Genomic DNA, 15,377 nt, shown 5'->3' with positions numbered 1-15,377 from the left:
AGTTGTCCTCACTGGCTGACCCTAACTTACTCCCTTTTCTCTGTTCCTCCAGAAGGCTGCTCCTGATGCCCGGGTCCCAGGAAGAGCGTTGTTTTCTTGCAGTTTATTGGCTTTAGAAAGAGATCTCTGCAGAGTTTGTGCTAGGATATCGTACAAGTGTTGTAAGCTTTTATCCAGATTGGTGAAGAGTTGGTAATCTGTTAATGCACGTTACTTTCTGTAGAGATCCCTGGGATACGGAGAGGTAGGAGAACAGAGCACTCTTTTCCTGCGGCTGAAATGGCCCCGTAAAACTAGGTTATTAGGAGCAGGCAGGTACCTAGCACTTTTTTTTTGTTTGTTTTGAAAAATCAATGTACTGATTTGTCTTTCTGTGCTCCCCTCAACACATTAAAAGTACGCCAGATAAGTACTGTGTGCTTCAGATTGAATTATGCTTTGGAGCATGAACATAAAGTTAATACAGAAAAATTTGACTGAAGATTCTTAGACCAAGTTTTGCTTTGTGTTAAACATGGAAATTGCTTGACCTATCATCAGAGTTTGAACTAAAACCAAAACTTGTTCCTCAGCAAGATGTCTCCTAAGCCAGAGCCAGCTGCTCAGCTCTTGGGATGCTGCAGCAGAGTTCGCCTACTCCGTTCAGGTTTTTTCATATTTCATTTCCTTGTTTGAGTGACTACCTAATACATCTTGGGTTTGAAAATATGCAAAGAAACCGAAATGTTTGAAAAGTAGCAGTTAGGCGCTTCCCTTCCATTCCCAGGTTTGATCAACACGCGATCAGATGATGCCAGGTACTCAGCTGGAACTTGGCACCGATTGTTCCACTGTGTAGCCTGGCGACGGTGCGTAAACGAATTAGTAGTGATTGTGGTGTACCAGCTGGTTGCTAGATAGCTGGATACTTTGTGTATTCGTCTGTATCTGTCCATAGGCAAATCAATGCAGAAGCTTTACGTAGACCTTTGTCAGTGATTAATTGGCAATGTCAACACTGAAATATTTCATTCCCCCTCCCCCCATAATCTTTCTCACTAGCTTAGTTAGAACTGCCAGACTTATGTTTCTGTATGCACGCAGGCAAAGTTGGAGTCAACCGTGTGATTTGGTTTTCCTGAGGGTAAGGTATTTGATGGGAAGTTACAAGGTGCTAATTCTCAGTGCAGCAAGGTCCTAACATGTAACCAACAGCCACAGCTCTTGTCTCTCAGCCTGGAAGAGGGAGAGGTAGCTTCAGAATTTAACATTTCTGGACAACCTTGAAGTTACTGAGATTTTTGGATGGAGTAGTTACTGGGAGCAGAAATCCAAGCTGAACAGAACAAGGAGCTCTCTGAAACATTCAGGACAGATTTCTGTTCTCAACTAAAAAGCTCAGAAGTTTGATAAAGTTTTGAAATAAATTAATGAGGTTCCATGAGCCGTACTTGGTAAAACTTTATTTCGTGGCGTACGTATATAAGTTCACCTTGCTAGTCCTGCACAACCCTTCTGCTTTGTTTTCCTTCCTGCCACTCCTTATTTGTAGACGCACAATTCATAAAGCTTTCAAGAATGTTCTTGGGAAAACTAGTGTGACTATTTTCCAGGTGGTAAACTTTGCTGTGTTATCAAGATACTACACTTTTGATGCTTTTGTGTAGAATTATTTTACACAAGACATTGTTTTTCTTCCTCCTTGGTGTATTTTGGCATGGTTTTTCTACCTCAAGATGAAGACATTGCTGCTACTTAAATAACATTACTGTTTTTCTTATGCTTGAGCTTGCAAAGTGTGCGAGAATGGTCTCTCCGTGACTTTCCAGCCCTCTGTCAACAGATCTTTAGCCAGCTGCCATTTCCCACACCGTACATTTCTTTCAAATCTGTAGAGCCCAGTTCCCAACTTCACTCCCTGTGCTAGGCCGAGTGCCCTGAAGTTCCCTGCGCTGTACTCGTGATGTTTTCCTCAGCTTAATTGTGGCTGGCGTGCTGCTAATCGATGTGTGGGCTGTTGGCTGCGGGCACTCGTACTGAGATATTTAAGAAAATAAGCCTGTCAGCCTTAGCAAGGTTTGGATAAACACAGAAGTGTGCTGAACTGCCTTCCCAGAAACGCGTGGACTGGATTCACTCGTTTGTGGATTGTGGCCCAGGAGAAGCCATGAGAAGAGGCAAAGCTCCCTGGAAATCAGGAGCATCTCAGACCTGGAGTGAAGCCCGGGCCCTGGGGTCCTCGCTACTGCCCAAAGCAAGTGCTACAGTGACTGCACTGCACGAGGATGGGTTCTTTGTATTACAATCAGTAAACAGGGAGCTATGAAACATGTCAAAGGGAAGAGTTGGTGTGTCTGAAGCATGAGGCTACTCTGAAAAAGGATCCTACTCAGGGTGCAGGAGCGGAGGCAGAGGGCAGTCCCGGTGCCCAAGGGGCAGCCTGTCTCTCTGGCAAGCAAAATGGCCCGGGAGAGACACCCTCAGGAAAGGGGGGCCCCAGACCCCTTCAGCATCCTCCTCCTTCCACCCCAGGACCTCTTTCAGGCCTCTTTCAGAAGCCCCCTCCCAACACGGCCATGTCGGGCCTGGGGCGTGGCGCCATCACTGCGGCCATCACAGAGGCCTCCTGATGTCACAGTGGCATCTGCCCCCCGGCGTTGTCCTGGGGCCTATAAAAGCCCCTGCGCCTGGCCCCCCCCTCGCTGATCCCCCAGGATCTCTAGCGACCTCCAGACATGGCTGGGATTAAGAGAACCTGGGGCGACAGCTGCCCACCCCTGCGTGGGTCAAAGGCGAGCTGGGCTGTTGAGCCTGCGAAGAAGTGGAGGCGGAGGAGCGCCAGTGGAGACGGAGCGGCCGCGGCGGATGGTGTGGAGCCCATGGAGGTGGATCCACCCGTGGAGGAGGAAGAGCCGATGGAGGTGGATCCACCTCCATCCCATCTGGTGTGGCACAACACCATCGTGCCAGGGCTCCCACCAGCGAGACACCAACACCGTCATCGCAGAACCGCCCGGACCGCTCCGTACTCCCGGCACTGCCTCCGCCGCCACGTGTAGGGGGGAGAGGCCATCCCGTTACCATCATGCCGGATTGCCTGCAGATGGCCTCTCCCCCCTTCCCTCCCCCGCCTTTCCTTCCCCCTTCCGCTTCCCCTTCCCCTTCCCCCCCTTTCCTGCAGAAGTGTCATCTCTTCTGCACGGAGCCCCAAGCACTGGGCAAGAGCGCACTCGGCTTCCTCTGGGCTGCTGCAGCAGGCGACAGGAGAAGCCCTGCGAAGGCCACGCTGGGCGTGGGGTGTCTCGGAGAAGGCTGCCAAGAGCTGCTTGAAGACGAAGCCTGGCCCTGCATGGCGGTGCACAGAGAGCAGCAGCAGAGCCCTGGAAACGGGCACGCAGACAGCTGTTCCTCTGCAGAAGCAGAAGTCTTCAGGCCTGCCAGGAAGAAGCGCGGGAGTGCAGCGTGAAGTCCCTTCAAGGTGCTTGGGTGCCAGCTCTTCCCAGGAGGGGGCAACAGACTGATAGAATAATCATAATAAACATTAATAAATAAACAAATGCATTGCAACAACAACAACAATAAACAACAACCAGTAAGCAACCACTTTCCTCTCGGATTTGGTGTAATTTTTGTGGCTACGCCTGTAGGATAACCCGACCGAAAGCTCCGAGACAAACGGACACAACGACCAGCGTTCTGTGCCGTAAGCCAATTTTTTACTGCGTGACATTATCTTATATAGTGTCTAAGTGTCCCACCCAGGAACCCAGGACCCCTCCCACTGTGCTCGCAAGCACCCCAGACCCCTCCTTTCGTGCACGCAGGCACAACCCAGAATAATCCCACAACGCCTGAACTCCGGGATCCCCTTCTGGTCTCCCCCAGACAGGAAAGATCCTGATGGGTGTGGAGCGGGCACAGCCCAGGGCACACGAGGCAGTGAGGGGCTGGGGCACACAGCATGCAAGGGCAGGCTGAGGGATCTCCTTGGGTCGGCACAGAGGAGAGAAGGCTCAGGGGTGGACCTGACAGCTGCCTGCAGGGAGGGAGTAGAGAAGACGAAGCCTGCGTCCTCTCTGAGGGGCTCTGTGGCAGAAAGGTGAGCAGCACCAGGCCCATACTTGCAGGTGGTGACAGCCCAGGCAGCAAAAAGGAACCGATTGTCCTCACAGGGGTGCTCAGACTGAACCGGTGTCTAGAAAGTCTACGGAGTCTCTGGCCTTGGGGTAGCTGACCTTGAGTGCACAAGGCTGGCTGTTAGTATTCTGGCCTCACAAAATGTATTGGGGTTGGAAGGCACCTTAAAGACCATCCTGTTCCAGCTCCCTGTGATGAGCAGGGAGAGCTTTCATTAGACAATGGTTTCCAAAGCCCCATCCAACCTGGCCTTAAACACTTCCATTGGTGGTGAGGCAGTGGAACAGGTTGCCCAGAGAAGTCCCATGCCTGGAAGTGCTTAAGGTCTATCTAGTTGGAAGCGGCGTTGGATAAGGTGTTCTAGTGGATGGTGTCCCTGCTCATTGCATGGGGTTGGCATGGGATGGTCTTTAAGGTTCCTTCCAACACAGACCACTCTCTGATTCCAAGAGTCTATGATTCCTCTCCCTAAAGTTGTTGCGTACAATCTCTAGTGGAGTTGGTGCACATGCTTGTCATGTTTCTTTGTCGGAGGTGACTAATACATCTTTTATTATTATTGTTATTATTATTATTATGAAAACTGGGAGGGAACGCTGTGCAAAACAGATGATATTAATTTTCAATGCCTTGATAATCACGCAGCCCAAGAAAACAAATGTCGGATAAAGAGTGGTTGTTCATCTCGTGATAGCTCTTTCCATGATATATCCTGAGTTATCCTGAGTTTATGTTACACATAAAGGGTAACTCAGTACTGTGTGTGCCAGGTGTGAGGGAGCTTGAAAGGCCATGAGAAGGCTCACCAGACATGGGTGCAGAACGGGCAGATGCCATATCCAGGGGTAGTGGCAGAGGAGTGTCAGGGAAGGATCTGAGGCAAGCCATAGTCAAGGGTGGCAGGAACAGGGGCTTTAAAGGGGGCACCATCACCTCTGGCAGTGATCCATCCAATACACCTGAAAGTGCCGTGGCACAACCATGTGCATCATATGGAGCCAACCACACTGGTATGTGAGGAGTATGAACGCGGTGCCATGGATCGGAGAAGAACTGGATCACTGAGAAATGTGAGGGGGGATTGTGTGATTTTTGCTGCCACTGTTTGCATTTTTCTCCAAAGCAAGCCCCAGTGACTTCCAGTACCATTTCCACTGTGGACTCTGGGAGCAGTCCCACTGCCATTCAGTCAGTGTGTTCCCTGCCTGCTCTGCAGGGCACGGATGCTGAAGGACATCTGTAGCCACATGGAAGCTCTGGCGCAAGCATGTTTTGCAGTCAAGACTGAGTGTTTGAGACCTATGGGAGTTACAAGAGAAAATGTGCATAAACTCTCTTTCAGACAGGCTCTGTGCAGCTGAACATTGAAGTTGTACAAACACAGTTTTGCTGTTCTTACACAAATGCCCATGCAATATTTATTTTGAACTGCTTGTTTCTTGGTTTGGATGTATTGCTCTGGTGACTACGAACCAATACTCCATTCTGTTTTGAAGATGAGTTTGTTAACTTGAAGGACGTCACAGGAAACTCACGCAGACAAAGGCTATCAGTTTGGGAACATCTTACAAGCTGTGTTGATCTCAAAAGGCACACAAACGGTGCTGAAACGGTGCTGCCCCAAGGGGCAGCCTGTCTCTCTGGCAAGCAAAATGGCCCGGGAGAGACACCCTCAGGAAAGGGGGGCCCCAGACCCCTTCAGCATCCTCCTCCTCCCACCCCAGGGCCTCTTTCAGGCCTCTTTCAGAAGCCCCCTCCCAACACGGCCATGTCGGGCCTGGGGCGTGGCGCCATCACTGCGGCCATCACAGAGGCCTCCTGATGTCACAGTGGCATCTGCCCCCCGGCGTTGTCCTGGGGCCTATAAAAGCCCCTGCGCCTGGCCCCCCCCTCGCTGATCCCCCAGGATCTCTAGCGACCTCCAGACATGGCTGGGATTAAGAGAACCTGGGGCGACAGCTGCCCACCCCTGCGTGGGTCAAAGGCGAGCTGGGCTGTTGAGCCTGCGAAGAAGTGGAGGCGGAGGAGCGCCAGTGGAGATGGAGCGGCCGCGGCGGATGGTGTGGAGCCCATGGAGGTGGATCCGCCCGTGGAGGAGGAAGAGCCGATGGAGGTGGATCCACCTCCATCCCATCTGGTGTGGCACAACACCATCGTGCCAGGGCTCCCACCAGCGAGACACCAACACCGTCATCGCAGAACCGCCCGGACCGCTCCGTACTCCCGGCACTGCCTCCGCCGCCACGTGTAGGGGGGAGAGGCCATCCCGTTACCATCATGCCGGATTGCCTGCAGATGGCCTCTCCCCCCTTCCCTCCCCCGCCTTTCCTTCCCCCTTCCGCTTCCCCTTCCCCTTCCCCCCCTTTCCTGCAGAAGTGTCATCTCTTCTGCACGGAGCCCCAAGCACTGGGCAAGAGCGCACTCGGCTTCCTCTGGGCTGCTGCAGCGGGCGACAGGAGAAGCCCTGCGAAGGCCACGCTGGGCGTGGGGTGTCTCCAGAAGGCTGCCAAGAGGTGCTTGAAGACGAAGCCTGGCCCTGCATGGCGGTGCACAGAGAGCAGCAGCAGAGCCCTGGAAACGGGCACGCAGACAGCTGTTCCTCTGCAGAAGCAGAAGTCTTCAGGCCTGCCAGGAAGAAGCGCGGGAGTGCAGCGTGAAGTCCCTTCAAGGTGCTTGGGTGCCAGCTCTTCCCAGCACGGGGCAACAGACTGATAGAATAATCATAATAAATACATAAATGCGTTGCAACAACAACAATAAACAACAACCAGTAAGCAACCACTTTCCTCTCGGATTTGGTGTCATTTTTGTGGCTCCGCCTGAACTCTGGGATCCCCTTCTGGTCTCCCCCGAACAGGAAAGATCCTGATGGGTGTGGAGCGGGCACAGCCCAGGGCACACGAGGCAGTGAGGGGCCGGGGCACACGGCATACAAGGGCAGGCTGAGGGATCTCCTTGGGTCGGCACAGAGGAGAGAAGGCTCAGGGGTGGACCTGACAGCTGCCTGCAGGGAGGGAGTAGAGAAGATGAAGCCTGCGTCCTCTCTGAGGGGCTCTGTGGCAGAAAGGTGAGCAGCACCAGGCCCACACTTGCAGGTGGAGACAGCCCAGGCAGGAAAAGAGGGAAAGCTTGTGTCCACAAGGCTGTTCAGACAGAACCGGTGTCCAGAAAGACTGCAAAGTCTCTGTCCTGAGGGACAGCTGACCTTGTGTGTTTAAGGTTGGGTGTTAAAATCCTGGAATCTTAGGGACTTAAAGACCATCCTGTTCCAAGCCCCCTGCCATGGGCAGGCACAGCTTCCACCAGACCATGGTGCCCAAAGACCCATCGAATCTGGCCTTCAACCACTTCCAGGGATGGGGCATCCACGGCTTCTCTGGGCAATTTGTTCCACTGCCTCACCACCCTCAGAGCAAAGGATTTCTTTCTAATACCTAACCTAGTAGTTCTGTTTTGTGTTTACTGGGTGGAAAAATAAGGGATTTTTGAATGAGCTAGGTTAAAATTATATAGAAATGTGATTTGCACAACTGATTGTCTTTACTTGGAAGAGAGGTGGAAAAGCATTTTGGGAAGGTGGAGAAGGTGCGTAGTAGGGGCTTTGTGATGAAAAGTTGGTAGAAGAACTGATGAATTAACTTAAATTCAAAGGCTCCTGCTTGATGGTATAAACCAACTTGTAGATCCGAATTTAATATTTTTTCACCATACTTGGAGGTAACCATAACTTGGAGGTACTGGGTAATTGCCTGCTTTGGGATTTCACGATTTGTCTCTGAAGCATCATCACGTACAGAGCTAGTCCACTAATCCAGTTCCCCATGACAAGTACTAAAGCAGGTATGCATTTAAAAATGATGAAGACAGACTGACCATAGTTTATGTGATGTGAACATATGTTAGTGTTAAAATGGTCTTCCTGAAAGGTCTTCTTACTCTACAAATTAGTAATTACACAACTTTGCTTGTAAGTAGAGCAATAGATAGTCTCATTGATGAAGCTTGTTGTTGAAGTCACTGAAGTCCTACAGCTGTAGAGACTCTTTACGTTGACACAATGTCATTGCTAAGGATGGCATTTTGTAATGGAAATCTCTATGGAAAAGAAGAATACTTCTGTTTAGGTTGTTCATTTAATCAAGGGAGATAACCCAGCAAACACTTCCATACTTCCTGGCAAGAAGTTGTTAATTATTGTGTTGTAGTCATCTTGACAGAGATGTTGTTCTCATGTGGGTGGACAGCTCAGAGAATACGTGCAGAAAGTGCTGTACGAAAGGGTTGCCTCTGGAAAGTCTCTTTCTTCACAAAGAGACTCGACAGGCATTGACATCAGAGCATCAGTTGTGGAGCATACTGGTTGCAGTGGTGGAGAGACTTGTCTGGTGTCAATGAAGTGTCAGCAGGCAAATCCATGAAGTATGGCATGAACAGCAGACCTTGTATTTGGTGAATAGTTGTGGGTGCTCTGATTCTCCGTTAGTACTCGTTGAGATAATAGGGCTTCTTTGTTCCTACACTGCTTGTGTGCAGACAGTGAGATAGGAAGTAGTAGAACTGTTCTTGATGAGCAGTAGCATAACTAAGAGTCACAATTAGCGATATTTTGGATAATTGACTTCTGTGATGCTAGAGAATTCTGCGATTGCGTTTGGAAAAGTGCTAGCTACTACAGCCCTTTGAAATCGAATGCTGGGTGCATAAGCACTTTGTAGTCCCTTGGGGAAATAATCATGAGAGTGTTTTAAAGGGGTTTTTATTAACATGTTTTAGTTTAGATATTTTTGTTCCCTGTCTGAGTGATACATCTACTTGTCTGTCATCAAATAATTTGGGTTTAATTACAGAAAGACATTTGGGGATCATAATTTAGTTAGTGGACTGCCTATTTTCTCAAAGTTATGACTGTATATAAAATAAATGCAGGAACAGTACCTAATGTGAGTTCTTCAATGCAGAGCCATGTGTTATTTGTCTATATGGTTTTCTATAGTAAAGGTCTGATCGCTTATTCCTGTGTTTGCATTAGTATGTGTAAAAGAATCACAATTATGTATTTTTCTATATATGTTCCCATATGTAGATAAGTGTTTTTTAAAAATCTGTCCTCCACAGTTTCCAGTACCTTAATAACTTTATGAATCTGGGTACAGAAAGCCTCTGACTGTATCAACACCTCTTGAGTCCAAAAGGCCACCTTAATAGTTGGATGGCTATTCCTCCAACTGTTAGTTGCAATAATCTTAGCTCTATTACTCTTTAAATAAGAGTTTATTTCATAAGCAACATGAAACAGATCAGATTATTTTATCATTTCCAAACTTGAGCATACATAAATGCAGAATCCAATAAATCTTGAAAAACTACTTCATGATTTTTTATATAGAACTTATTTTTATATAGAACTCATTGCTTTTCTTCCTCCCTAAAATACTTGCTTTAAGGCCTTCTTCTTGAAATATATATATATTTTTTTGCAATTACGTGCGGGGAATTTAGGTATAACATACAATAATGAGGTGTGAGAATCTTACTTAGTACAATTAGTGAACGCAGGATGAATTCAGAGTTATGAATTTCACATCCCTAACCCCAGACCATCCAGTGGGATGTTTCAGTACCAGTGCTTTAAACAGGCTACACCAAACTGAAGAGTAGTGGAAAAAGATCTGACGCGTGCATCACAGAGCAGGCAAGTTTCCATGTTCACAAATGGTAGGTAGAGCATTATCATTCGGACACTGGCTGAAAAGCATGTTTAGCAAGATGCCGGCTAGTGAGTCTGGGCAGTTGGTATTTTACAGGCCAAGAGACGAGCCCCCGGCCACAGGCCGTGTTCCTTACAGGAGTGCTCTTCAAGCAGCCTTTGACTACACATGGCAGCAATGTTCACTCCTCTCACAGCCCCACTCCAGTTACAGTGCTGCGCTCACTCTGACCTCTGAAGCCTGATCATTTCCCTAAACCTAGCCAGGTATCCCCTCCATCTAAATACTTAATATTCTTCAAAGAATACCAACTTTCTGCAGCCCCGAAAAGTTTAACCGTGGTTAAGTGGTGTAGGAAGCAGAAAGGAGAGGCTCCCAGATACAACGTGGCTTGCTCAAAGACAGGAAGGAAGTCTGAGGCAGAAGAAATTACTGAAGGTTGAGCCTTGGGGTCCCACCCATGGATTCCCTTTTCTTTCTCAAGGTCCTGTTACCTGCTGCCTGCTGGGTGCATAGCTACCTGTCTCATTGTAGATTCCACTAAGCTATTAAAAACTGAACTTAAATGGTTATGAGATAATGATTAAACTCAGATGAGGCTTTTGGTTTTTCTTTTGTTTCATTTGGATGTGAATGAATCATCAGTTTTGTATGACTTCGTATGTCTTTTAGACTCTTTTTAACCTTTTGTTAGGTGAGAGTTCTCTGCAGAGTATACAGAAACTGGCCAGTAGGGTGCAGGAGATTAAGAAAAAAAAGAATTAATCTTTTTCCCCCCACTTCCCTTCCACCCCTTGACTGTTATTAGGGAGAAGAGGGCTCACACCAGTTCCCACTAGCCCTGCTTATTTGAATGAAAACATTTCTAACCCTTCGCTTTGGCAGTGGGCTGTGTGTCCCCATTCAAGTTTTGTAGGTAGGAATGGTGCTTGTCATCTTACTGATCGAGCATTAGAGTCTGGCTGTAGGGTGGCAGTTTTGCTGCTTCTCCAGGACGTATGGCCAGCTCTTTTCTAGGTGCCTTACAAATTACTGGGATAAAAACATCCAGTCAGAAAGCCATGCTATATAAAGCAGCAATTGAATGGGGCTATTTGAAGTCTATCTGCAAGAAACATTAAAATAGCAGTTCAGGTAATTAGTTTTACTTCACTGGACAACACAGGGAAATGATAAACCTGATTTTATACAAGGTGTTGCATCAGCTGTCAGAGTGAAAAACTGCCTGACAGCTCCATTGCAGAGGTCTCAGCACGCATTTCAGGAACAGACACTTTGTCTGTCTGTCTGTCTCTTTAAAGTAGGGAGAAAGGCCAAACCCTTCAGTTGCTGGAGTGCCAACGTGTTCCTCCAAGACCTCCAACTTATGAGAAGTGATTCTGAATCAAAGTAGGCTGCTGCTGCATGCCACATATGTAGCCGTGTTGTAAAGACGCTGGCAGGTATGTTGGGTGACTTTGAGCGAAGAAGGTGTGTTTTTGTTCTACCTACAGTTTTCACAGGTCAGCCAACAGAAGAACAGATAGTGATTAAACCTCGCGAATTAGTAGCTAAGAGTAAAGACCACTTCTCTCCTACATTGCAAAAGATTATTTTGTGGAAAATATAGCAAGACAATTTACTAACTCCAGTCGCGATCCATGCTAATAAACTTACTTGCTACAAACGTTGTTGATGTAGTGTACGATATTTTCTCTGATGGAAGCACAGCAATAAATATTGACTGAATTAAATTATGGACACAGGGATGTAGTGAAGAGGAACTTTTAGCCAGAAGCTATCAGGCCTGTGAACTGAGCTTATGACTGAATCATTCAGATATGTTCTAGTGACTTGGCCTATGTTATATTCCCACATGTTGAGTGTTAGTAAACATCTTAATGGAAGTAATGTTCTAAAGGAATGAAGTAATATTTGGTATATTCTGCTATAATCTTTTAGTAGAAACATTGATTCTGTTTGGGATAATTGCAAATTCCTTTGTGAGGAGGGTATTATCTTCTGTGAGTTCTGTTCTAACAGGAAAGTCAAAACACAGATTGTACATGTGAAACGTGTATGAACATTGCTCTGGAGCAGAATGCTGACACAAGACTCCAGTGCAATTTATGTTCTGTGTGAACTGGAGTTTCAGCACTCAAACTGTACGTTAGTGCAATGTTGATCTGGTGCGTAAGGGCAGGAATCCTTCATTTCTTTGAGGGAATGGAGCAGTTAGTTACTTGGAAGTAGCAATGTAATAGTTTGTGTCTTGGAGTAATGGTGCAGTAGGATGCCAATGCTCATTCAGAAGACAGATCAGAAATTCATTAATACAGGATTTAGGTAATAGTACACAAAAGGAAGCCTCATTTAGCTGTCTAGTAAAGTCACAAGATAATCAACTGATATATAATGCTAAACTTCATGGTTTCTAGTGGTAGTTGAGGTTTGCTTGTTTGGCTTCTCGTTCTTGTAGCCTCTGCTGAGAAGATTTCTGTGCACAATGAGCTAATTATCCATGTCAACTGATTATACTTGCATGCAGTTCAGCATTCAGTTGTGTTGAATTTTGAGACAACTCATTTGTATAGAAAGGCGTAGCCATCTGACTGTCATCCTCTAAAGATGCCCTTGAAATACCACATTGGTAATTAACACTAGAAAATAAAGCCCGATCACAGTGGGAGAATGAGTATATTTTATTTCTGTAGTGTTTTTAAATGAGAGGAGCAATACCAGTACTGATAATAAGGGTGGAAAATGACTGAAATGGGAAGGAAAAGTAACATAACACAGGGAGTGGCAAAATGGAAATAATAATCCAGACAAAAGGTTATCTGAAGATAAATAGAATACAGCTGCGAGAACTGAACTTGGTTTTGTGGAGCGCCTAGGGACTCAGTAATTGAATTAGCAGTACCACGGTAATTCAAACTTTGGGCAGCCTAAAAAGTGCCTCCATCCAAGAGGTCCAGCTGGGTAACAAGGCAACTAACATTCTGGCAAATGCGAACGTACAGGGAGCTTTGCTGTCAAATGCAAATTTGGCAAAGTAACAGTTTTCACAAGCGAAGCCCCAAAGCCCTTTGCAAGAGTGATGAGCATAGGAGGAATTCCTCTGGGACACGTAATTAGTGTTTGGAAAACTTGTCAGATGAATGCATGTATGAAACCGAAACGAAAAATCCGATTTTAGCCAAGACTAAAAATCTAAAGTATTAGTTTATGTTTTTAAACTGTGTGAACCTGTGCATGTTTCTCAAGGTTGTTGGGAATGCTTAAATGACTTTTGTTTGCTTGCTTGTTCCTGCTCTGTCAAGAAAGGTTACATTTCCTTCTCATGGTTGCTGACTTTGTGGGAATAAATTATTTCCTTTGAGGCAATTTGAGTGACGTTGTCTAGGAGATTTCACACTTTTCTTTTTTTGGAGGCTGAAGGAGGGATGAAAGCTCGGCCAGATATTTAAAACAGCATCGTTCCATTGTGCATTAAGAACAACCACCTACTTCAAACCAAGGTGTAACGAAGTGTGCTTGAATCCGAATCTTTCTATGGAGAGGAAAAAAATAATCAAATGGCTATTGCTCAATGAAGCGTTACATCTTATGGCACATAAGTGGATGTTTTGTGATGAGTATAGTTCTTATTTAAACAAGTCCGTGATCCTTGTGATTGCACATAAATCTTCAGATGTGAGTCACTAATGTAACATGCTCTGTCTGAATCTGTAAACAAATGAATAAAAGCTCCATGATAGCAGGTGCTGACCAATATCCTCAACAACATGTCAGACTTTAGTATCGGGACGACTGTTTAATTGCTGCTAACTTATAGGAAAGTGAAAGACTGATCATACCACAGATCTACAAAACACCTAAGGAATGTTTTCTTGCGGCTCTCCAGGTGAATCATAGAATGGCCTGGGTTGAAAAGGACCTTAAAGATCATCTAGTTTCAACCCCCCTGCCCTGGGCAGGGTTGCCAACCACTAGAGCAGGCTGCCCAGAGCCGCATCCAGCCTGGCCTTGAATGCCTCCAGGGATGGGGCATCCACAGCCTCTCTGGGCAACCTGTGCCAGTGCCCTCTGAGTGAAAAACTTCCTCGTAACATCAACCTAAATCTCCCCTGTCTTAGATTAAAACCATTCCCCGTTGTCCTATCAGTATGAGCAGTTTGCAAGGCAGTAGCGGGTGATGTGCTTCTCCAGGAGCCTCTGCTGGCTACCTAAGCCTCAGGGCTGGCAGGGACTTGGCTCCACCAGTCTATCTCCCTCTCACACTGCCTAATGCTCCTCAGCCTCTCCACCTCCTCCTTCAGGCCAGCCAGTAGGCTGAGTAAATCATTCACCTGGTTGCATCTTGACACAGGTGTTGTCTCTGTCACCCTGCAGTGCAAGGGCCAGGCTCTGGCACCTGTGCATTTGCATGTTTCTGTGGGACCTCTCTCCGTGTCTCCACACTTTGCTTGGCAAAAACCTTCCACAGGGGTGCAGCCATGGCAAATCAGCAGGCTCGCTAGTTCTCTGTACGGTAGCTTCCTTGCTAAAATTTGCGTCCTGTTTGTGGCACTCCCTAGGGACTGCTGTTGTACTGTCAGGTGTTGGCTGCCTCAGCGAGTGGCTGCAAAATGGCGGCAACGCCCGGTGGAAACGGCCCGCTGCTGTCGGCTCTGCCCGTACCTCGTCAGCCACCCTCACGAGGGCTGCCGGGCCCTGGCGGCTCCCTCAGCTGCCTCGAGTGGCCTCAATGCTGGAGAAAAAGCCCTAAAAGAAAAAAAAATGCCCTGCCCGCCTCAATTCCCCGCTCCGGTGAAGTGTTCGACTGTGAGGGACACAAACGCTCCACTCTTCTTGAGAGCTCATGACAGAAGCACGGTTGTAAGTAGTTCTTAGTTTGCCAGCTCAAGTGGTGAAATCTGAAGTCATCATCTTTACTAACCCTTGTCTGAAATGCTTGTGGGGGGATAGACCTTCTGGTTGTTTCCCAGCCTAAAAGTGGCAGGTGCCAGAACAGAGAACCTGATGTTTGCCCTGTTGTTTGCTGCCCCCTTTGTCAAATTCTCAGAAGCAGAGGCTTTTCATTAGTACTGAAGTTGCCTGTTTAAAACAAAACTTTGTGTCTTAAGGACTACTTATGGGTCTATGTCAAATCCCGCACCCCCAAATGTACTGTGTGCTATTGTTTATTTTCCTAGCATTTTCACTGGGTGAGGCAGGCCTTACAGTAGCTTAGCAGAAGTCCAGAACAGCACCAATTTAGTTCTGTTGTGTGGTTTCAAAGGAAGGATAAACCTCAGAAGTTCTATTGCAATTCTTTACAGCTGATTGCTTATCTTCTGTGATTCTGAGAGCTTCTCTTTCTTCAGAAGTGGTTATTACTTGTTGTGCTCCAAGTGAGAACGGGAGCTGACAAAATCTGGAGAACCTGGTTCCCCATGTGAGTCGTGTGATCTCTTCTTAGGTGTGGCACAGCAAGTAAAGATAACGAAAGTATGGGTGCATGAAAGGCAAAGCTAGCTGCTTCTAGTACTTTTACAAGCCATAAAATAAACTGAAGAGGGGGTATGACTT

At 47.1% G+C, this 15,377-nt stretch overlaps 1 long non-coding RNA gene across 2 annotated transcripts in view; it reads left to right on the top strand.

Moving 5' to 3' along the window:
- Positions 1-15,377, top strand: part of LOC137856459 (uncharacterized) — a 33,691-nt gene that overhangs the window by 15,537 nt on the left and 2,777 nt on the right. The window contains exon 3 of one of the 2 annotated variants that reach the window (XR_011096462.1): positions 1,768-3,137. The exons of the other annotated variant lie outside the window; for it this stretch is intronic. This is a non-coding gene — a long non-coding RNA (uncharacterized lncRNA). Of the gene's footprint in view, positions 1-1,767; positions 3,138-15,377 lie in introns of those variants that run through there. 2 annotated transcript variants of the gene reach the window in all.

The sequence above is a fragment of the Anas acuta genome, chromosome 4 (assembly GCF_963932015.1).
Source record: "Anas acuta chromosome 4, bAnaAcu1.1, whole genome shotgun sequence".
Lineage (NCBI taxonomy): Eukaryota > Metazoa > Chordata > Aves > Anseriformes > Anatidae > Anas > Anas acuta.
The sequence above is the reverse complement of the archived record's forward strand: the minus strand, read 5'-3'. Positions and strand labels throughout refer to the sequence as shown.